The 22,488-nt window shown below is 38.8% G+C and overlaps 1 protein-coding gene across 2 annotated transcripts in view; it reads left to right on the top strand.

The window, feature by feature from the left end:
- RELN (reelin) overlaps positions 1-22,488 on the top strand; it is a 275,939-nt gene that overhangs the window by 89,214 nt on the left and 164,237 nt on the right. The gene's annotated exons all lie outside the window — the stretch shown is intronic.

Here is a 22,488-nt window from a genome sequence, read left to right as displayed (position 1 = left end):
TTTGAAAGCATATTATTGAAGTATTTCAGATACTGTTTTTTGGCTCTTGTTGGTGATTAATGGCTGTTTTCATTACATATTTTACAGGTACAATGGCACTCTAACATTATGTTTTAAAGTTCATGGTATTGTTTTACTTATTGTTTTGGAGTGGCTTGAATCTTTTTAGATCTTGCTGGAAATGTAACAAATACATTTTCTCTTATAACCTTCCAAATATCCCTCTTACATCAACATAAGCTGTTTAGCTCAAGTAGTAATGCACATTCACTTGAGCCATTTTCTGTGAAAAATGCATTTTTAAAGTCTGAAAGAATAAGAAGCTCTCCAGCAATCTCTGTGATTTCCCACCCAAATAAGGAAGAGTTTAAAATAACAATTTTGAAGAAATGAATAATGGAAGAATGCAATTCTGTATTTCTTTTCAGTACTTCAGTAGTCTGAGGTCAAATTTTGCCCACGTTGAACACATTGCTGGAGTCAGGAATTAAAAACATGCCCCTCAAATTCAGCCAGCTCCTATCACCATCAGTGTTTATGCAAAGGATTATAACTGATGTGAACAAATTGCTTTGCAGAACCTACTTACACATTCAGAGAGCAATGTTCTAAACATCCTCAAATACAAATAACAAATAGTAGAAACACTCCCAATCAGTATCACAGACAGTTTGGCAAGGCAGTGAAGTTGTCAGGGCCGTAATTTGAATGATGGTTTTAACACGCAAATAGAGAATATGTATGGTAAGTTAAGCTGCATAAAGCCTTTCTTCTAAATCCAGATGTAGGCATTAACTCACATATTTGAGATGGCATGCTTATTTGCTAGAGTGCAAAGATGGATAGAAAAAGGCTTTCCTGACTGATGATAAAAGCTGGAGTACTCTTTAATTTTGGTTACTGCCAAGCTTATTTCAACAACCACAATAGTTATTTGGCTTGGTACCAAAAAGTGGCAATACAGTACTTACATGTCTATGGATCAAAATTAGATGAAAAATTGCTGTTTCTCATCTCCAAAGCTATTTGCCACACATTTTATAGGCCTCAAGATGCCTTTTGTAATATGTGATAACAGAGCCAACTGAAGCATCTGCCTGGGAAGAGATTACTTTAATTATGGACTCAATGTCCTATTTTCTGCAAGTGTTCCCCAGAGAATTTCTTACTGCTGGATGAGAGGTGTTATGATGCACATTAAAACCTACAAGTCAAACAAAAGAGGTTGTAAAAGTGAGACAAGGACACCCATAGAGACCCCAGTCTTGTATTCAGTGGCTAAAAAAATAACCCTGAATTCTGTGATGATAACTTTTTAATTAATCTAATACCTGTTAAAATAAATTTCCAAAATATATGTATGTAAAAAAAGAATTATAGAAAAGCTTACTATTTTTTTCCTTATCCTATTATGTTTTGTAAAATTTATTTATCTGTTAAAGTCTTTAAAATGTTCATATTTTCCTTTTAATTTTTTCAGCCGAGTAGTTACTAATGATGTAATGTGAAAAATGCAGCAAGGAGGTTTCTTGTTAGCTTCTATTTTTGTTACACGCGAAGTTTCTTGTCATTAAGAATTCGTTTGCCTTCTGCTGTAGTATCATTGATCACAATTAACTCACTTGATATTAAAGTGGATGTGATGTATGCTCCTATAGAAATTCTGGGTAAATCACCATTGATTTAGCACAGCTTAATGGATACTTAAAATATTTGTCATTCTCTCTCCATCAATTAGAAGAATGCCTCAAAATCTTCATTAGCAGCTGCTGCAATGATGAGCTAAAAGTTTTTCTTTACACAAAATAAGATGGAAGAGCTGCAAAGATGGCTTGAAGATGCTGTGACAGCATGTGAAGTACTGGGAAACTTCCTTAGAATTTGGAAAATTGCCAAAATTAAAAGGGAAAATGACATCTCTAGAAGATACTGAACTTTAAAAACAAAGCAACAACAACAACAAACCGAATATGCCAAAAAAATATTTGAAGTTTATTTAAAACAGAGGGGCATATCTTCCTCTTTGATTTTGTACAATTATTAGAAAGCTTTATTCTCATAAAACATTAGAGTGAAAACAACACTCATCCTTTATAAATAATATCAACTAACATTGGGGATTTTGCAGTTTGCTAATTTTATAGTAACTGTGTCTTCAGTGAAGCAGAACCAAGTCTGAAAAGAATGTTAAATGGTCAGTACTTCCCTGGTAATATGGTCTGGGGGAAGGTAGTATGGGGATTTCATAGCATAGCAAATGAAAATAATTAGCTACTCCTGCAGCATCCAGCCTCAGAAGGAGCTTGTCAGGTAGTGATCATCACATGTGTCTCTTCTTCACGTTTTCCAACACCATTTCAGGTGCCTGGAGAATACTTGCTCTAAGCTTGGTCTTTGCTGCTATTTAGGCTAAGTTTATAAATTCAGTCACAGCATGATGTGCGGGTGACTGCGGCTCAGAGACACCTGACCTGCAGCTGCAGGGTGGAATTTGGGTTTGGAAGTGGTGACACCTGATCTGTCTGGGCTGTGGGTATGCTCACAATGAAAGCTTTAGGAAGTGGATGGAAAAAGCTGAAATATTGTAGGGGCTTTGCCTGGAGCCATTCTGGGTTAAGAGGAGAGGGAGCTCAGTTCTCTGCCATGTGTGACATGGTAGGACACAGAGACAAGTGATTCTGGCCCTATGGAAGGATTAAGGGTTAAATATTAGACCCCTTTTCTATCTTCTAGGCTGTAGTTGTTGAGGGGTTATTTTCTGACTTCTTCCTCTGGCTGTAAGAAGCTACATGGTGCCAGGATTAAATGGAAGGTTTTAGCTAGTACATAAATGGGAAAAGCCCTGTTCTGTGAGAGGACATCCTTGGACCAGCCTTGGATCAAGCTGGGAACTGAGTCCATATCAGCTGATTCCAGGCTCAATGTTTTGCCTTTTGGTTTTTACTGACAGGATGGAGAAAAGGGTCATGAATATACATGGCTTAATGAAATGACTGAGGCCACTTTTCCTGGATTCAGGACACACAGACATGTGGGAGCGTGGTTGGTCTGTTACTGATGTCCCTTCTGAGATACTGGGAGGGACCCTCTCCCTTCATCAGCTGTGAAAAATGCACATGCCTGAATCCCTGTGAAACTTCCAGTGAGGCACCCATGTGCATCTAGAGCTGGGCTTCCTCAGCTGCTGTCCTAGGCTCACGTGTCCTACGTAACACCAGATCCCCCTGGGGCACTTGAATCATGTTGAAAGTCGTGCAAAATTTCAACTGTGATTTCTGCAAGGGCGGACATTTCAGTTGTGACACTTTACCTTGCCAGAAGCCATGAAATCTGTTCAGATATTTTCCTGCTTGCCAAGGAGAGCTGACCTTTCCTTTGGGTAAAGTGTCCAGTTTTGGAGCTGCTGTTCCTTTGCTCTTGGAGCTGGCACTATTTTGTGGGTCTCCAGTGTTCTTAGCCAGAACTTTGTGTTTTAAATAGTATGGGCAATTAGGTCATCATTCTAATTATTTATGGGCAAATTGTTGTCTTTTTTGTTTCAAAAAATGTTCCTAAAGGCTGGAGCTCTGTTGTTACTTAACATGATGAAATGTCATTTCTTAAGAATGGTGTGTCTCCCAGGGGACTTGAGTACTGCGTTTCCTATTCTGTGGAATAAGAAACGCAGTGCTCAAGTGGAGCTTTTAACTTCTTAGAGAACTTCTTTTTCTGATTGTTCAAGAGGCAAGGGTCTCAGAGTAAAGAAAGTAAAGGGTTGGAAAAGACAGGTCTCTGTCTGAGTTTCTCCTTGTACTGCTGGCTGATGTAGCTCACATCTCTCTCCTGCATAACCTGGCTGTGACTGTAACTGCTGGCAGGTCTCTGCCCATCTGGATTGGATTGGATGCACACCTTCATTGTGGTGGCTTCTGACTCTTCCACCAGAAGAGATCTGCATCTTGGATTCCATGGGAAGGGGAGCACATGGTGTTACAATCCTCCTCTCTCTTTCAAAGCCATGAGAGGTGCCCCTCGACTGGAAATCACTCGTTTATCACTGTGAGCCATTGTCCATGCTGATGGATGAGGAATGTCAGCTTTACTTCTCATGGGGGAGAGCAGGCAGATCCAGAATCCATGATGATGCTGTCTTTGTTCTGAAGTACACCAAGGATACATCATATTTCATCCAGCTTCTGCAAGCATTTCAGTGTCTTTTATTGGGGAATATGAAGTGTGTTCTCACAAATACTTGTCCTTGTTGGCATTTTCTCTAACATAATAGTTAATCTTTTTTTTTTATTTTGTCTTTGCAACCCCTCTCCAATATTGCAGAGAACATCCATGTCAAGTGTTTTCTCCTTCTTATGAGGTTCATTCTTAGCTCTCCTGTGGCAGCAACATACCTATCAATAGTGAAAAATTTCATAATCCTGGCAGAGCACTATGGTCTCCATGAGTCACACTTCAGAAAAGTTAAAATTATCTAATGTTAAATTTCTAAAAATTATTTAATCCTCATGTATTAGTATACTTGTTTGTGCCTTTAAAGACAAACATTGTGACACTGAAATCACATCTAAATCTAACTTTGCATTGCCATATGGCACAACCTGTAGACACTAAGACTGGGAATTCATGTATTAGGTTATTAGGTTGCCAGATTGATGTGGTGGATAAGTAGATTGTCATAAAAGTAATTAGTTTCAGTGTATGTAGATTGCACTTGGCCTTTTTTGTTGTTAAGCTTTTAAGGATTGATCTTTTAATGCTTTGCTTTGATACAAAAACAGAGCATCTCACAGGAGGACAATTTGCAGTTAAAAATTTTTACTATATGTTTACTGAATGAAATAAAAATAAAATAGATCTCACTCTTGCTAGTGTTCAGGGTATGTCAGGAATGTTTACTTATATTTGTAAGGATATTTATGTCATTGATTTTTAACCCACCAGGGATATCACTAGTAGCTAGGTTTGCTGGTTGTGATTATGTTCAGAGCTCTGAAATACTTTTGGCTAGAAGCCCTGTGGACTAGGAGAAGAAATAAAAAACAAATTTAAAAAATCATAAGCAAGTACTTAGGTTGGCTGATGATGTGCAATGTGATATGGATGACTACTGGATGCCTATTACAGTGATCAGTAAAGGCAGTCACATTGCAGTAGTTTAATTTGGTAATGGTCATTAACTTGCATCAGCAAGTCTCCACTCTTGACGCTGATCTATCTCACAGGTAGTCAGGCTGGATTTCAAGGCTGGGTTTTTGTCTCACTTTTGGCAGCAGGAATTTTCTGTTACAGAACATGATTTGGAATGTGAATTCCCAGCTGGAGCTACCAGGGAGTGCCAAAGCCAGGGCAGAGCAGTTAATGGTGCTTTGACCTGAGAGCCCGTCCTGAGCTGTGCCTGCCCTGGGTCTCCAAAGGCTGTAGCACACCCTGGGGCTCCCAGCTGCCTGGAGCTTTGTGTGTGAATCTGGAAGGCTCAGGAGCGCTGAACACCCAGTGACAGAGAGAGAGAGGGAGGGATACAAACCTCAGCCAAAACACAGATATTAGCCAAGTTTATTAAGTTTTCATGAGTTTAATTAGATTTTCAGACGGTAACAAAATTATAGAGTAAGTGAACCTCAGTGTTCACAAGTGCTGGAAGCTTTGCAGTGCTCTAATAGTGTCTTTAAATTTGCAAGTTATGTTTGAAAAATTAATAAATAGAATTTTAATAAACCCTCTTTCTTTTTTTTTTTCTTCCTTTAAATTGGCAAAATCAAGTCATTGGGTCTTATTCAGTATGTGAAAATGTGAGCACAGAATACATTTCATGGTTGATTTATGAGCTCCTTGAAAATATGGTTTATAATGAAATTCCGACAGGCCCTTAACAAAATTAGCATAACAAATAGCAATGTAATAATACCTTTCATGTCTGTGCATTCCTGCAGATTCACTGTCAGTGAGCACTTGCCAAAGACCAGAGCACTTCCAGCCAGGGCTGGGCAGCACACCCAGACAAGGCACCCCCAGAAAGCTGTCTGCCTACTGCATGGATGTGGAGTTATGGATTCAGAGAGTCTGCATGGGCAAAGTTAAATCGGCAGCAATTCTAGCAAAATAATATCAAATTAAGAATAGCTGTCTTCAGCTACAGAGTTATTGCTGTTATTGCTATTGCTTAGTTATTATTAAGGCAAAACATGAGAAGTGTAACTTTTACTTCTGGCAGTACTTAATTTCAGGGTTTTGTGAGAATTAGGAAATATAGCTGAGATGGCAGCTAGAAGACCAGTAATGTCTTGGGCTGTCATTTTCCATATAGAAAGTCTGTATTTATATTTTAGAATATTATTTTGATGAATTTTACAGTTGAGCCTGGTCTCTATAGACTGGTATCCTGATACTTTGCCTGTGTCTAATGTTTGCAATATATGAGTTTCTGCCAATGTGCATCTTTGGAACTTTTTTTTTAATAGTTTTTTTTTTTTTTTTAAACTGGGCCAAAGCTGGATAACTGGGTCAGAGTAGTATATTTTTACATAGAAAAGTCTGGGCTATGGGCATCTCATATTTTATGTCCATAATGCAAGTGGTTTGCCACTAGGAATTTTGAGGGCATTATATTGACCTCAATCTGCTCACACAATCACTGAAACAAATTAAAGAGCAAAAGTATCATGCAGCTGTTAGTATGCAAAGGGATGTTGGAGGCTGTTGAAATACAAAGCAAGAGAAAGACAGTGAGTAGCATAATCTTTGGTCTCCCAGCAACTGATGCACAGTTATGGATAGATGAAGCTAAATTTTAGCATTGAGGTTCACATATGCAAAGCATAATTACATTTTTATTCTAAAAATGTCGTTAAAACAATGTTAGGCTAAGTGGTTTCTTTTCAAAGGAAAAGTTAAAATGGGAGATATAATTCCAGACGAGATAGTTAGAAAGAACTGTTTGGCATATTATTAAGATTATTTTGGGAAATACAGAAATGGGTGGAGGCACAAAAATGCAGTTCTGGAAACAGAAAAGAGCAGTGATCTTTTGGTGAGACAGCAAAGCTCATAGGGATGCAGGTTAAGCCAGGCCTAGGAAGACTTTGAGCAGAAAGTCAGCACCTTGCCTACAGAAATTTGGGAAAAGTAAAATCCCTCGAGGGACAACTTTGTTATTCATACAGAGCTGTTTTGTTTAGTTTTAGTGTCATGTCTGTGCCTGTGGCAATCCTCAAATTTTCACTATAAAAATTTCAGTTTAGGAGGTTACTCAGTACTGGAGATTACTGTTTACTGGAGAGAGGAGCAGAGATAGGGGAGCCAAAACAGTTGAAAGAAACCCAGACCAAGGCTTGACACTGTTGTAATAATTCAAACAATTTTATTTCTTTTAGTTAAGCACTGTTGGGAACTAAGGTAAAAAGGGATCATGAAGAGGTTTTATCTTCATTTATATGAAATGTGGACTGTATCCATCTCCTGCACTCAGCCTCAGCCTTTAGCTTTCTCACTGTCATTTTTAATAGGAGAATTTGTCCTTTTTGTTAATAGATTAACATTCAAATTGTCAGCCTGCTTTTTCCCTGCTTTTTGACTAGCCAGGCTAAATATTCTGAAAGATATGGGATTCAGTCAGCATGGTCCATTAACCAGATTTCTTAGGTTTACAGTCTTACTCTTTTTAGCACAATTACTTTTCTCTCATTGTCTCCCTTGTACCCCTTAGCAGATCCAACAAGGAGGGAGAGAGATGATTCCCAGGGAATCCAACTACTTCTTTTATGGTTGTTACATTCATGACATTGCTCATGACAAGAGGGTCATAATCAAGCTCTGCAGTTGTTACTCATGAATTGTAGACCACAAGAATTTGGGTCTCTAAAGGATTCAAAAGCTTTTAACCAGCAAGTATAATTGGAGGTTTCTTTACCATTTCTTAGACACAGACAAAAAGATACTCAGCTTGTGCTGAGTAATTGCAGAAAAGCCAGCACTTGAAATATGATTTCCTCAAATACTACAAAGTCGACTATAAGAAACAAATTATCTGGTTTCTCTGCCAAAGACTCTCAACCATAACAACTCTTAACAATCATCAGCATCAGGTGATGTGCAAATTAATAATTCATTGCCCTCCAATTTCAATTTTCTCAAGGAAAATATTTCCTAATCTCAGTTAGACCAGATTATGCTGTTTTAAGTCCCATGCACAGAATGGTGTTGTGTGGGTGGAGTGAGTGTTGGTGCACACACAGGACACGAGAGCTTCCCATGTGATATTGGCTGATAACTCACAGTGCAAAGACTCTCAGGTCCTGGGGCTCCATGTTCAGCTGAAGAGCTGCAGCAGCACTAGGATTTGTTGGGAGAGTTTTCTGTGCAGTCAGGAGCTTGAGAATTACACGGATGAAATGCAGGTGCTGGAAGTGGTTTGAGACATTGGGTTCTTGGGCTGCCTTGAGGATGGCTCAACTGCTGTATTGTTTTTGCAATCTGTGTCTTGTTTTAAGGAAAGGTTTAATCCAAACCCACTCAATTTGAAGTCTGATATGTATGTAGTGATTTGATAAAATTTCTTGGTCAGAAGTTTCACATTTTTACTAGAAATGGCAGGTATTTATAGTTTGCTGCACAAGTAGTTTTCATGTTTTAGCTTAATTTAGAGTGAATTAATGACTTGTTATTTATGGCGTAATGCTCTGTAGGAGTGATTTATAAAGCCATACTCTGCACTGCTTGTTACTTTGTATTCTCTGCATTAGGTGTATCATCAATATCATTAAATGAATTCACAGTGACATTGCTCTGGAACTATGGGTTTTGATACAAGGGTAACAGAACATAAATCAAGAATTATGTTTAATTCATAAGAGGCACCAGTCTCTCATTTAAGTGTAGGCTGGGCTAGATGGTGTCAAAAATATGCTTTACAATACCTCTTCTGATTGCATTTCAGACCCTCTCTATATACCCTTATGGTCTCTGCGAGAATAATAGATAGCAATACAGTGCAGTTTGTCAAGTGAATAGCATTCCTGGTTTTATATATTTGGGTGCAAATGTTATCATTATTTTTACCACAAGCCAAAAAGGAATATATTTACATGTATATACTTAAAACTATTGTTAAGGGAATGTATAAATTTAAAGACAAATCTTGCCTATTCTCTGCAATAAATACAACTGTTAACCATATAAATTACACTTTAAAAATCCAATATTTTGTAGTAGTTCTAACTGTTCTGTTATTTTTACTCCTAGGCAGAAATATAAATAAAATTTTATTTTAGTCTTTTTTTTTAGCTCTTTTTTCTTGAATTAGTAAATTAAAATCCAGAGCTTTGAAAAAACTGTCAGAATATTTAACTAGTATCTGTTTACTTTTTTATATATTTTATGAAAATATTTCTTTTCCCTTTGGCTTTTGTAAAAAATTATTCTTGCAAAGCCTAAATTTAGGATTGGCACTGACTTGAAAATGCACTTTTACCTCACTATTACTCCAAGTGCATATGAACTCTTGACAGTATCCTTCACATATAATGGCAATTTTGAAGCAAGAAGCTTAGGACACAGTTTATTGGAAGTGTTAATTATGCAAGAGCTAGGGCTGTCATTTGCTAGAAGTTTTCTCATCACTTTGCTGCAAGAAGCAGGACATGTTCTCTTTGACTCTTCTTGGAGTTAACAAAATAGTCGTCATATATTTAAAATGGCTGGAAGGAATTATATTCATGGGTGAATACTAATGTTTACACATAATCAAAACTAGAAAAAATGTTTTGTGAAAATGAAAGAATTCTTTTTGTTCAGTATTTTAAACATTTGTTCTCAGTGGAAACAAAGGGCAGTAGAACAAATAACATATCTCTGCAGAAGGAGAGAAATCAGACTTCAGGGACTTTTGGTCCCAGCTTTCATGCCATATCCTGCGTGCCCTTTCATTAATATTTTCTAACATTTGTTAGATCAAGAGAAAAAAAATCAATTTAAATATACGATGAAGTTTTTTATACAAAGCTGGAAGAGATTGTTTGGATTTATTTTTAATTTTCACTTCAAAATAAGGTGCAATAGGACACTTGCAATGGATAATTCTTCTCAATTTGTAAGCAAAACTTAGATACTAAGTTTTCTGTAACAAAAGGCATTTATATGTGATAATTAGAAATTCTCATTAGTGTTTTTTCCAAATCTTCCAAAAATGCTTCACCCTGCCACCTGACATCAAGCAGCCTTCCCACTCACTGTTGTGCTGGGTTAAGGTGAGTTTTGGGAAGGTGTGTGGGCCCTGAGGGATCCCTTGGTCTCAGGAGGTTGTGGCCCAGAGACTTCCAGGTCTTCCCTCCAGTACATGGGACATCTCTCCCACCTCTGCTGGCAGCCCTGCCCAAATGGCAGCAGAGTAATTTGGAACACCTTCTGCTCAGTTTTGCAAAGAAAATGCAGATCTGGTTGGCTATGGATGCATCCTTAGGCTGGGCAAAAGGGGGCTCAGCCCAGAGCTGTCATGTACCTACTTAATGTCATTAATGTGCTCAGGACCACAGAGCTCGTTTAGGATCAGAGGTTAATGGTGCAAGAATTAGCTGCCAGCTCATTTCATTTATTAGTACTTCTGAAATAACAGTGACTGGGGTAATTTTTCTTCATTATGTTGTGTGTCTTTTGGTAAGGAGGGTGCTGCTCTAAAATGAGTAACTGCTGTACATGGTGACACAGCACAGACCCATTTCCTGGGCAGCTGTCCAGTTTCCAGTCACTGATATGGAAATCTTCTGTCACCAGCATTAAAAAAGTGCATGTGTCAGTTAAAAACAGAAAGACAAAACATGCAGGAAAATTCAATTTAATGTAGCATAGGATGTATTTCAGGAGGGAAAATGCTGCCTGTCCATCCCTCTTTCTCCTTGCATTAATTACTTCTGGACTTGTAGGTCCATTCCAATGAAAGTTGGCAGCTTAGGTGTCTTTAATAATATTATCTTGGATGTCTGAATATGGAGGACCATACTGGGAAGGATTATTATATATAAATGGAGAAGAATTTGAGTAGCTCAGGCTTGGCAAGAAGCTCCAGCTGAGCACATGTTTTAGCAAACTCCTCCTCAGCAGGGAGAGGATGGAGTTGGGAGACCAAGAGAAAGATGGCACCAGTGTTGCTGCAAATGATGAGTTTTCTGTGGCTTAGAAATCACTTCTCCTTCCTTTCTTCAGGTGTGGAATTACACTGTACACACTGCTGGTGCGTGGAGAGGCACAGGAAAATACACAAAGTCAAACCATACCAAATAAACCCATACTTGTCATGAAGTCATGAAGCAGCATCATTCAGCATACGTGACACCAGGAATGCAGACACGGATTCCTGAGTTCAGGAATGCAAATCTTTAAGCAGGATACTTTTAAAGTGTGTCCCCAAAAATTAAAATGGCTTTTTAAAATTAATTTTGATACAAGTTTCAGAAGCGTTAATTGGTCTGTTTTTTCAAACCATGCGTAGTATTTTAGAGACTATTAAGAAATGTAGGTGTGGTTCATTTAAAATCTCATTCAACAGGACAATTCTTAGAATTTGACAAGCAAAGAATTTCTGAAATATAATGTATTTTTTTGGTCATAATGAAGCATATGAAATAGCCTGTGGAAAAAAAAAAAAAAAAACAAAAAAACCCAGTTTTATTCTTGCTTCTTGGAACAAACAGGTCCAAGTTCTTTACTGTGTTCCTATTGTAAACTCCTCAAAAGACCAAGTGTCAGCATGAGAAGTACTGAAGAACAATTTTCCACAACACTACTGACAGCTGCAAAAAGGGAAAGTATTTCCCTGCAGCAAGACAACATGTAAATTTTTGTAGTAAGCAAAGATCAAAAGATTTGTGAATGGAAACTCAGAAAATACTCCTGTTTTGGTTTACTAAAAGTATCTAAAATATTTATAATGTTTTCTGTAGCTCTTAGTTTGGGAATTATGGAGTCAATAATGCCACCAGAACAATGGTCAAGTGAAATACATATTGAAAGATAGAAGTAAATAGACCATTTCAAATTCTTAAGCTAAAAGGTACATGTTAACATGTCTCCACTGAGTATTATTAATACATAAAACCAAGTTTTTAACTTAAATGCAAGGGATTAGCCTCAGGTCAGTAAAATTTAAAATTTTTTTTTTTTTTTTTTTAATAAAAGGGCAGCAATATCATGCAAGGAATCCAAAGTTACCGTGATGTGTTTGATTGAGGGATCCTCAGAGATGGATGCACCTGGAAGCTAAAAGCCACACATCACCAGCTGTATTTTAAGATATTTTATTTGTTGTTTGCAATATACTGTTTTTAACAGTCTTTGTGCAGGAATAACATAGAGTTATCTTTGCCAGTGGATAAAGTCTGCCTGTTTTCTTAGCATGTGCCAAGCAAGTGGTATAGCATAGTTAGTGCTGCTATTTTTACAGCAATGTTTTGGATGCTGTTCTCAAATATGTCTTATTTTCTTCTGAGTTTATAATTGTATCTCTGTCATCCACACACCTTTACCAGATAATTGTTTACTGCTGTTTGCTCCATCCCTCTGAAGGTTCTTGTTTGAATTCTTTTGACTCACTGCCACATCCATCCCATTCATAGCAACAAGGAACCTTCTAGTTTATGTTGTATTCTTTTTCTATTGTAGTTTTTAAAGATTTCAGCCATTCTCTGTGCAGATGTGGGATTTTTTTTCTGAGATCAGAAGATTCCTGATGATGATTCAAAACATGAAATTGCTAATTACACTTGCAATACCTTTGTGTAACTTTCCATGAATTCTAGTATCTGTTATGAATTTATCCTTAGTTTGGTCAGTCTCAGATTGAAATTGAGATTTATGTCACATATGGGAACTCATTGCTTCCCATTCCAGAGGACTCTGTCTGGAATTATTGCTTTGGATAATTTTGACAAAGAGAGTGCTCAGAAAACCAATATTTTAGAAAACCTGTTCAGTTTGCCCTGACATTTGTGAATTTATACCAGGCAGCTCATGGAAAGTGTCCCTTCCATAAGGGTGGAGGGAAATGGACAAAATGCAACAGTGGACCTACTACTAACTAAAGTTGAGGAGGAGAGATTTGCAAGAACAGATCCAAGTTTTTCGGGTTTGTTTATTTGATGCAGTATTTTAACAACATTTTTTAAATTGTATCACTCTGAAAACCCCATTATAATATCAGTTATGAGAAGAGATCCTCTTTTATCGTTAAGTGTTAGCTTGAGTTTGATGTTTTATTAATCAACCATAAACTTCTTAGCTACCCAAATTACAGATGAATTTCTTTAATTTCCAGCACCACTCTGTTGTGTACAGCAGCAGATGTGCAAGTCTCCGATGAATGCCTTCATCTGTAGTACTTGGAATTTGGGATTCCAGACAGGGGAATTTGAGCTCCAAGCAATATTTCATGTAAAAAAAAGCAATAATTATTTATGTGTATTTGAAAAGTTCACCTTCCTGGCAACTTTACTGCACAGAATTACCAGTGTATTCATTTTGATAGGAAACTGTCATTAGCAAATAAATGAAGAGTGGAAGTCTGGTTGTGTTTCACCCAGTATTGCCATTTCTCTGTTCACCAGGGTCATAGGGAATCCAGTGTTGGTGCTAAAGGATCTCAGAGCATCAACAGGATATTTCCCTACCAAGATTCATTCTAGTGTTTTGCTTATTCTGCCAGAGTCTTCTGAAAACAAATTTGTGCTCAGGAAAAATTAGTCAGTAATAAAAAACAAGAGCAACCATCTATCCTGGAAGTACTCACATTGTTTTTTAGATTCTCTGTTACTCTGGTTTCTTTTGAGGTGAGGGTTATAAATCTCTTCATTATTACTTTACTCTAAGAGAGAGGTTTTAGACTTCGATGTCTTTTTTAATAATGGGTTTAAAGAATTATTATCCACACTGTATCTAAAGGAGATATTACAGCAGTGCAGCTTAGCAGGTAATTTGTTTCTGAGTAAGACAAATTATGGATTGTTTCCTAGTGAGAAACATGGATTCAAACTTATTATTGTTGGAGCAGTATATTATATGGGAGGCTGCTGTCCAAATGAGTTGTGAATTCAGTGTATTTATGCCTGTGACTGACCAATTGAAGGTGAAGCTCAGATTTTGTTAAATGCAATTTTGATAATCCTATTATTATTTTATTATGCAAAAGCATTCACACATACCAGAACTGTGAGCCTTGATGTGCTGTTAGGCAATGTGGTAGAAGGCATAGCAGAGCTGTTTGTGTTTTATTAGTGTGGTTGACCCTGCTTAGGCCAGGAGGTTGGTCTGGAGACCTCCCAAGGTCCCTTCCAGACTGGATTTTCTTATGATCCTCTCTGGGGCGTGACAGTGAGGGGTAGGCCATGGTTTCCTAGATGGATGAAGAAAAAACTGCCAATAACTCAGAAGCAAGTGAATTAAACCATTCTGGAGCTGGCAGCAGGGTGGGTCCTGACCCCTCTGTGGCTCACAGAGCTCCCACCCACAGCACAGCTGGAAGCCAGCACCAAGGGATGCTGAGCTATTGCTAACACCCTGCAAGGGGAGCTCAGGGGCTTTGCTCAGCCCAAGGAGCTGCTGGTTTGGAAAGCAGGGCTGGAGGACAGGACTTGTTGTGGAAGAACACAGCAAACAGATTAAATTTTAAATTCAGTCTCTCTGGTTGGGGTGGAAAAGGCTAGGTGTGATTTAGGTATCCGTGGGTCTGATTGTCTCTTAATCCCAACCCTAAAACAGCCCTTCATAGGCATCTGTGAAAATGTCTGTGCTGAAGAAAGGCCTAACTCTACTGTGAGCAGCAGGATCCATGAATCCAAGTCTCCTGTGTCTTTGGACTGTAAACCCCCAGAGCACCCACGCCACAGTACTGCCAGAGGCCCTCACACTGCACCTCAATCCTGCCTTCAATAAGCCCCCCAGATAACCTCCTACCCTTCTCTAGTACAATCAGCCCCTGCCAGGGCTCCACATCCCCATCTCTCCAGTTTATGTTGTGTACATGATGCCATTCCACCTGCTCCTTTTGTCTGGAGTTCTGTGATACTTCACAGATTTTTCTTTCTTTTTTTTTTTTTTTCAGCAGTTGATGGAATTAGTTATTGTCCTAAGGCAATATTTCACCTACCTATTTCTATTTGTAAGCTAGTATGGTCTTCAGGGATATATGCTTTCTTCCAACTCATAAATCTGGATGAAAATTAAAAACCATGCAGGAGAAATAACTGTCCTTTGTATGATTAGTGGCCCTGCTTTTTTTTTTTTCAGAGGTTCACCATATTCACAGCAAGAATAGCAATTCTTCACTAACAACTGTATCAGGTTTTCTTAGTTTGATTTTGATCAGTCTGTGAAAGATTACCATGTTTCATTTGTTTTTTAGCTCTCTGAAAACATTTAGGTTGGTGAGAAGACTGCAAAGAAACATTAGAAAAGGAGTGTAATATTTCAGAATTTGGTGAAGCTTTAGGAAGAATCTGCCCCATGTGCTGTGGGGTGCAGTCTGTTGAAATTTTGATTTTTGATGTAATATTTTTCTAGCATTAAACTAAAGAAGCATGTTTTATCCTTCCCTTGTGAGCTGACTTGCACATTGTGGGTGCACCAGTTATATATCTGTATTTAATACTGAAATTAGTTGACTTTAAGAAAGAGAATTAATTTGGCTATCGAAGATTACTTTGTGGGTGTTGTAAAGCAAATACAGGGGACAAGGTTCCAGATTTTTATGTAGTTCAGCTCATCCAATGTCCTTTGGGAGCAATGGGCAACTAAATCAGGAGAGAGCAGACTGGAGAAACCTTACCTAGGAAATGGATAGTGAGTACAGATGGCATGAGAGCAGTGAAATGAGAAGGTGGCATTAATATCATCCTTTTCCCCATTATTTAGGATCTTTTAATACTAATGTAATTTTCATCCCAACATCTCATATGCTATTTCATTTTTTTTCTTTTTAATTTTAAATGTTTTAAAGTTTTCACTGTGTTAGCTGAGTATGTTATTTATTACAAGCTTTCATTTAAAAATCTACCACATCAGAAAACCCCAGAGCATCAACTACCTTTAAACTCCTGGTTTTCTGGGACCATGTTAAACCTTCGGCACTTCTGGCTGGATACTCTGAGATATCCCCCATGATTAGGAGAATCAATATCACAGATATTCATGCATGGTGTTAAACATAATGAACTGGCTAATTCTTCTGTTCTGTGAAAATGATGATTAATCTGATTAGATGCAAACCTTGCTTTCTTTTCTTTGCTTTTACCAGATATACAAAACCTTTTAATGATGCTTCTGCAGTTAAATGCAGACTGGAAGAGATCTCAGGATCCCTTTTTAATCCAAAATCCTGCTCTAAGGAGGGCCAGACCAGGTTGCTCAGGACTTTAATCCAGTCTGGTTTTAAAATACAGCCATGATGGAGAGGAACTGCACAAGTTCCTTTGGTGGCTGCTGCCACGTCCCCCTAAAATCATCTCTTCTGCAGGCTCAATGAGCCCTGCTCCCTCAGTTTCTCCTCACAGGGTTGGTGCTGCAGCCCAGACCATCTCTGTGCTCCAGCCCAGACCATCTTTGTGGCCCCTGATCTGCACCGCCAATCTTAATTAGTAAATGCTGTTAAGAAAATGGTCATTGTAGAAGAATACATTGACTGCAAGTCCATTTACTTAACACCTCTGTGTTCATTTAATGATTTCAAGAATTTTAAAATCCATGGTAACTGCAACACTTCTTTTTTCATACTGGAAAAGACAAGTGTTGTTGTTCTTGAAAGATAATTTATGTGGCTGAATAATGTCTTCATTGAATATAGACTTTAAAAGACTACATAAGCAAAATTTAGGAAAAACAGTATTTTTTAATACCAAAAAAATGTAATATATTCCTTAGCTTAGGGTCAAATACAGATTTCAAATAGTTAAAAATATTCAATGCATAAAAAATCTAAAATTCATCCAATTGATGCTAAATTATAAAGTACAATAGGTTGCAAAACCTAAAAAAAAGGACATAGTCTTCTCCCAAAGACTGAAAAAGGTAGAAAACAGGGACCTAGTTGTTGGCACTGTGTCAGTAGAGAGACAATGGATGCTTGTTCTATTATTTATATGAGCTCTCTGCTTGGCAGATGCCACTGCAATAACCCTTTATTTCAAGTATAGAAAAAATAGAATTTGCTTTCCTTTATAATCACACAATGCACAATACTAATGAAAATATTGGATTTCCTGTAGCTGGGAAGAAAGTATTGTCCTAATCTGCTTTCAGTTAGCAAGAAGCTCTAATCATTCCAGTCACATAAAACGAGACAGAATTTTTGAAAACACCACATCTTTTTATTCCCTGAAACAGAAGAGAAAGGAAAATGAAAGTGTTTATATACAATTTAAAATGGTTAGTCTTACTTTTTACCTCGTTTCTAAGGTATATACATTGTTATGTTGTAACCTTGCAACCAGACAAAAGTTTGGTCTTCTTTAGGACAACAAAAAAGGGTTCTTATAAATTGTAACGTGTAGGAGCTGGAGGTGCCTGTGCACCCTCTGTTTTTAGTGTTGTACTCTTACATCCATCCTCTATAATATGGATTGCAATTATAAAATCTAGAATAGAATCACAGAATGGCCTGCCTGTTCCAGTGCCTCACCTCTCTCATAGAGTGAGAAAGTAAAGACTTTCTTTCCTAATATCTATTTTAACCCTGCCCTCTTTCAGTCTGAAGTCACTCCCCCTCATCCTGTCAGCACATGCTCTTGCAAGAAGTCCCTCTCCATCTTTCCCTTCCCAGTATCCACCGGAACAAAACTTCTGTAGGCCCTTCTCATTTATTTTGCATTTCAGAATGTTTTATTCAAATCTTGTTTAAAGAAAGTTCTTAAATGTTTATTAAATCAGTCTTTAATCAACCTTTAGGTTGATTTGAGTTCTTTTCCCCACATGTGTAGTCCCCAGAGAAAAATTCAGAGACAGAAGACAAAGCTAGGTGGCACTTGTTCCTCTTGCACTTACCCTCTGTGAAGGCTCACCCATGAAGTTGTTAATTATAATTATTTATTTACATAACTGATTCATGTGAACCACAAACTTCAGCTCAGGACAGTTTCCCCAAATGAAATTATTGCTCTTTGCCCTCTAGCACACACCCTGGCTTTTGCTGACCATTTTAGTCCTTTCCCCCTGAAGAATTTTCACCTCTGATTGAGGATTTTAGAGCAAGTGTGCCAATTCCAGTCTCCTGAACAAATGTCTACATAAGTAATTGCATCTTACTTGCCAAATTTCCCTGACAATTTCAGCTGAATCTGGTCAGGACAGATGACTTTCTCCACAACATCTCAGTGAGGAAACCATTGGGGACAGGGAGAGAAAAGCAGAGTTGAAATGTGTGTTTCAGAACACAGAGATCTCATTTCTGCTGCTTTAATTAGACTGAACTTGCATGTCAAATGAAAATTGAAATAAGAACTTGGAGGCATTTAACCAGTGGATGGAAGCCTCCCACCCAAGTGCCTTTGGATCAGCAGCCACGAGTGCTCTGTGCATGTTCCCTGCCCCAGCACCAGAGCCAGAACCATCTCCCAGTCAGGTCTGACCTGTCCGTCTGACTGCTCCTGAAGAAATTGTCACTGAAGCTTCCAGCCCTGGTAGGAAACACAATCCAAAATGCATCCCAGCCTGACCTCACCTCATAACACACAGTAAATGGTCAATGAACCACCTTTGCAGGGCACTGGGAGAAAATGATTCACACTCCCACCAAGAAAGGCTGTGCACAACACAGCCCCATGTTCCTGAAGGCCTCTTCTCCATCATGCTTTCAAGTTATTTTGTTCAGAGATCCCTTAATTAGGCAGTATTGGAGAATATTTTTTTTTTAAAAGTGGGTTAAACAAGACAACCCTCCAGAGATGATCATGCAAATTTAACAGTGCTTTAAAAATCAACCTATTTATTTGCACAAGCAGGGCAACTATGCACCTCTGGGCAGTGTGGCTGTGTGTCCTTTCCACAGATGGAGCTGGCAGAGCCAGGCAGCAGAGGCAGCACACAAGGGTCAGTCCCACACAGCCTCCCTCCTGCCGGTGCTCTCCTGAGCCAAAAGAGTCTCTTTAAAATGCAACCTGTTAACAAGAGCATGTTAGCAATCCATGTGAAGCCAAGGTGAACTATGAGGTCCTCCAACACAAAATGCCAACAGCAATCATTGGGTATGCATTATTTTCTGCTCCAGCCCAGGCTCATAACTTGCCCAGCATCAGCTGTGTCCCCTGCAGTGGTGGAAAACAGCACAGTCTGTGCTGGCATCAGACCTGACTTCAGGGGGCACCTCTGTGGGGATGGGGAAGACCAATCTCAGCTTCATACAGCCACTCAGTGATTTTCCTGGAGCCAGTGTGGTGGATGTCACCTTGAATTTCGTCAAGTAGAAACAGTCACTAACCATTAGTAGGTGGCACAAGGTTACACTCTGCTAGTGCAGGTAAGAAATAACCTCCTCTTCTTGATCCTGTAGAAAACCTTCTTTGGTGCACCAGGAGATGAGGTATTTTACTGTAGGGCACCTGAGCCTTTTTGAAGCCCCCTCTCACATGAGTTTGTCCCAATGCCTTTCCTCAGCAGGGAAAGGTGCAGATGGCCAAGCATCTGTGTAAGGGCAGAACAAGCACCAAGCATCCTTATTGGTGTCTGATTTTAATCCAAATAATTGTGGTTTAGGAAAGAAAATTATTTTAAAAACTGCTTTAATTGATATATGGCGTTAGCAATGCCTTGAGCTGCCAGTGAGCCTTGGAACTTGATGCAGTCTTTTTATGTTGAGACCTCTTTATTCCTCTGTAAGCAGTTCATCCCCTCTTGCATAGCCCCAAGCACACAAATAGATCTAGGCTAATGGAACAGTGAGGTTAATATAAAGAGGAACCTTATTACCTCTAAGCTGTTTTTCTTTCAAAGCTCTCACTTACCACGTCAGGGTGTTCCTCTTCTGAGAACAGGATGGGATGTCTCCCATTTTTCTTTTATTTCTTATCCCTTTGGAAAGATTAATTCCTACTTGGAATTTTCTCTGGGGACGTATGGAACATGTATTTTGCCTTTTGGCTGACTGACACATTAGATCTGACTAGTCACTTGCCCTTTAGCTGGGAATAAATAGCAGACAATGTCAGAGTGGGACTATAGACTGGTGTGGAGTAACACCAAATAGTAGTTAGTAAGTGCCCTTCCTCTAAGCAGTATTTAATTACATTTAAGACAGTATAGAAACTTTTAAAAAAAGCACAACACTCACTTACTGGATATGCATACATTTCTCAAAAAAAGCAAAATCCCAGAGTTAATAGTTGAACAATTTTCTCTCTTTAGTAGAGTCTCTTTCAGGCATTGCCAGTATTGTTTTTGTAATAATTATCATAAATATTATGTAGTTTTTAGATGAGTGTGAATATAGGACTTGAAATTAGTTTGGATATGTTACATGTCTTTATAAGAAAAGAATCCAAATTCACAGTCCTGTTCTGTGAACCTCACCTGTTAGGTAGGAACATCACCAGCAAAGAGAGTTCAATACAGAAAAGATATATTTTGGACTTCTTTCTTGAAGTAGCTCAGTTCCTGCATAACTGTGCTGCATTATTTTGATTTGCTCCATTAATAAAACAGAAATCCAGAGAAAATGGAGCAGACAGTACTGTTGAAGTGGCAAGCAGCAACACCTTTAGCAAGTCTCTGAAGCTGCGCTGTCGGCGCTGATGCCCACGGCAAGGCAAATGTGATGTGAGTCCAGGCTGCAGCAGGCAGTGCCCCTCCTGCACTGCACTCCTGTCCCCAGGGTGCAGATCTCTCCTGCTATGGAACAGCAGCAATTGGCTCCTGCTCTGCGTTGTCAAGCAAGGATGACAGACACAGAAAGATGCCGATCATTCAGCTGGGTGCTGGCTCTCTGCCCAAATCCCCTTTTTCTCACACGCATGCAGAGATCCAGTAAACAGAGCAGAGTCTGGCATTATTGGTATTACTTGGTGTTTGTTTGCATTCAGACACGCATTTGAGCTCTCCTCTGCATGTGGTCTGTGTTCTAAGAGTTTGCTCTTCTCTGCCTCATAAAGGAATGCTCTAGTTGCCGTCGTTGTTGTGTACATTCTGAATGTACCCTGGGCTGTTGCATAAACAGCATCTCTGAAGTCCTGCTCCACTGCTAATAAAAGTTTTCTTTCCCACTGTCTGCAAAGATTCCTTTCTTCCACTCTGACAGCTTGGGGGATAGAACTGTTGTTCTATCAAAATACCTTCTGTGCCTTAGGTGTGCCTTTTTCTTGTGTGTTGAGCCAGGGAAGCTCAATACATGAAACTCCCACACTGAAACACATCTGCAAAACCTGTCTCTTGGTGCTGCATTGGGCACAAAGCTGGCTCTGGGATGCCCTGCCATTTCAGCTGCCAGAGGAAGCCACCATATCTGGACCTTTTACAGAAATCTGGGCACAGGTTTGATTTTAGAGGTTGTTTGGTTCAATTCTGACTTGCATGACTAAGTACATCTATATGGTAAATTGCAGAAATGTATGTAGTCATCATATAGTTTCATTCATACTCATCACAACAGAGCTTAAATAAATACTTTCATTCATATTTTTAAATGAGGCTTAATGCCTCAGCTCTCTTGCCTTTATGTGCTGGAGCAGTGTATTTGTTTTTATTTTACTCTGTACTTAGGATGGTCACTGGTCTTGTCAGCAGATACAGAAATGTTAATGTAGAACTATAAGATGAAGTTCTGCTCTTTTTTTATGAAAGTACTGAAATTACTAAAATAGTTGCAATAGGGGACATGGTAGGGAGTGCAACCAAAACCTCACACTGGTGATGTGATCCTGGGACTGTGGCCAAAATACTGTCACTGCCAGGTGAGGCAAGGCTCCAGCTTTACTTCTGCCTCTGAAAGTCCAAGGTGGAAAAGGCAACACAGCTCTTTTTCCTCAGGCAGAGGAAGAGAGTGTCTAAAAGCGCTAGGAGCATCAGGTCAGCATAGTTTTGCATTTCAGGACACACACATTGGTGGAAATAGAGCTTTGCTACCAGTACAGAAAGCAAAGTTGACCCCAAAGAAGCTTTGTTTACTCCTATTTGTATTCTGACTGAAGATGACTTCACCCTGGGCATCCACTGTATCTGAAAAATTTGGTATTAGATATGTTACTTTTTTTCTTCTTCCTTTTCAGCGTAACTGGCCTAGTAGCCAAGTAAAATATAATGTATTTTGATTGTCATTTTTGCACCATCCTTTCTGGTCTTTCTGACATTTCATAAGCAAGGTAGGCATGATCCATTAGAGAGGGCACACTGCTGGCTGAGAAACTGCACTCATAAAGTAGCTTTCAACATCTTACTGTTCAACTGAGAGGCTATTTCAAGGACTTCACATGGATCTATACTGAGCCCATTCATATTAATTAGAGAAAGGCTAAAGAACATGTATGAAGATTGTGC

This window comes from Passer domesticus, chromosome 5 (genome assembly GCF_036417665.1).
Source record: "Passer domesticus isolate bPasDom1 chromosome 5, bPasDom1.hap1, whole genome shotgun sequence".
Taxonomy (NCBI): Eukaryota; Metazoa; Chordata; class Aves; order Passeriformes; family Passeridae; genus Passer; species Passer domesticus.
Note: the sequence above shows the minus strand (reverse complement) of the source record. Positions and strands in the feature narration are given on the sequence as shown.